This window comes from Paramisgurnus dabryanus, chromosome 18 (assembly GCF_030506205.2).
Source record: "Paramisgurnus dabryanus chromosome 18, PD_genome_1.1, whole genome shotgun sequence".
Taxonomy (NCBI): Eukaryota; Metazoa; Chordata; class Actinopteri; order Cypriniformes; family Cobitidae; genus Paramisgurnus; species Paramisgurnus dabryanus.
In genome coordinates, this window is record NC_133354.1 from 9832185 (window position 1) to 9834670 (window position 2486).

The following is a 2486-nucleotide window of genomic DNA, read 5'->3' on the forward strand; positions in this document are numbered from 1 at the left end:
TTAATTAGCTGTCCTGCATTTAAAATAAGACGCGATTTGAGGGCGGGGCTTGGTTGTCAAAGTCAACACGACGCTGAATACAACGTTGTGATTGGCTGAATGTAGAATTAGGCGGGGTCAAAAGATGTAGGCCAGTCACGTGGTCAACACGACCGTATTTTATAGGGAGGCTGGTCAACTTAACCGTTTCAACATGACTTAATTGATTTTTAAAACAAGACAGTTTCTTATTAAACAAATATACATGGATATACATATTTCTAGTTATGGCAAAATCGAATTTTACATTTGAAGCGGGCACAAATAATGCACTTTAAGACCACAATTGATTTGTAGTTTAAAGGTTTGTAGCCTTATTGCGTTCCCATTGTGTTCCCTGCTGGAACAAAAACACCATATCAGCAAGACCAGCATATGTTGTGTTTTGGTGCTGGTTTGTTGGTGACCACCAACATAATTCCCAGGTTTGGTGCTGGTTTAACTGATGGTCATCAGCATACCAGCACCAGCATCCCATGCTGGTCATACCAGCAAGACTAGCATACTGGTCTAGGCTGTTTTTTCAGCAGTTGTACTGCTACTTTAATGTCTAAAATAAACTCAACTCACTCCAAGATGATTTAAGTAATCTTGTTATACCGTGACCAGCCACATGATGGAGCCATGTAATGGCTTTTGAAAAGCTCAACTCTTTGGCATCAGTCATCACTGAAAAAATTCCCAGTCAGAAAGCATCACGTTAAAAATACCACGATATTCCGTGCTTTGAAGAAATATTTACCTGACAAAAAACACGTGACCGGCAAAGCACCTTAACCTGGTTCATGCTGGTCTAACTGGTCTTTCAACTTTGAGGTGTCATTTAGCCAGATTTAGGACCAGTGTCCCTGACCAGGTAAAACATCACTCAAATTCATCTCATAAAAATAGCTGGGTGTGCTGTTTTTTTAAGGAGATCTATGTATTTACACAGTTTTACAAGTATCTGGTAATTATTCATAATATTGGTACAAAATGATAAACATTATTATTCAAAACCTTCACTCTACCACAACACACATGAAACAGTAATGTTTATTTATATGGCAATAATCAAAACATTAAAAATGTTACGCTTGGCTACAGTATAATAAAAAGATCTCACTTTAATGCTGCTGTTCTTTGAAATTATATTTAATGCAAACACAAACTAAACAAAAAATGTCAGCATAAAAATGAATCCAGATTTTCAATTTTGCTTTACTCATCTGTCATGCATTGTGTTTAATGTAGTTTTCACTCTGTGTTGTAAACCTGTAATGATTTTCTTTGTGCTTTGACACCAAATGAATAACAAACCACAAGAAACCTCCTGTTCGCAGCTAATGAACCAACCCAGATGATCATAAGTGTTAGATATGGTGTATGAATGGTTCGTTTAAATGGGATTCAAATCATGGCCTAGGGAATTACTTCATATTTTGGTACATTATCTCTCTGATTAAAAGTTAATGAGAATTGTACCTAACACAAAGCACTGCAAACTTGGCAGAGATGAGGAAATAATAGACAAAGTGTTCCTTGATCTTTATTGGCAAATGAAACGCACTTTGTGTATAAATATACCACGGCTGTGTCAGTGTTCATTAAACCGTTTAAAAGGCAGCCGAACACACAGACAAACCCAGGTACAACAATCATCGTAAATGGGAATAAAATAATGTCAATAATAACGAGAATTATGAATAAATAAATAAATGATTCTGGGAACAGTAATGCGTGGAACACTTCAGCATGCATGTGTTAAAACACAAGTGGCTCTGTTGGAAATATTTTGATTTCAGGTCAAGCACTGTAGGGGAGAAATTTCAATCACCGTCCATTATGACACAAGCAGACATCAGGGTTTCATTTTATTCATCTTTCTACCTATTCTTTTAAGAAACCACTTATTTAATCAGTACTGCTTTTAAAACTCAAATGTGATGGATGCATACTCGTGCTAATAATGATAAGACATTAAATATTTATTCAATTGCTTGACAAGTGCAGATATCTGTCCTGTTTTGTCCGTATTTTGTAAACAAGAATTATCTGGGATATATTGAGAATACCACATTATAATATCTGAGATATAATGAGGAGAATACCTTAATTTGCCGCATACTGCACAAACATCTGTGTAGTCAGTTTAATGGAGGAAAGACATAGTGCATAAGTCATAGTGCATAGTTACCACAATCTACCCAGCAAGCAATGATGGGTTTAAATTATGTCCGATAGCTGTCCAAAAACAGCCCAGACAGATAGGCCAAAACAAGGCAACATTTAGGCTTTCAGTGAACATTTATCCCTCATAAGCCCTGAAGGGCCCTTGGGGTTCAAAATGACCCCAGAAAAGGATAGAGTGATTACAAAAAATATATAAATTGTTAATGATATATATTTATATATTTTTTGTTGTTTACTTGCCATCTATACATTTATGCTGTGTTTTGGGAGATATG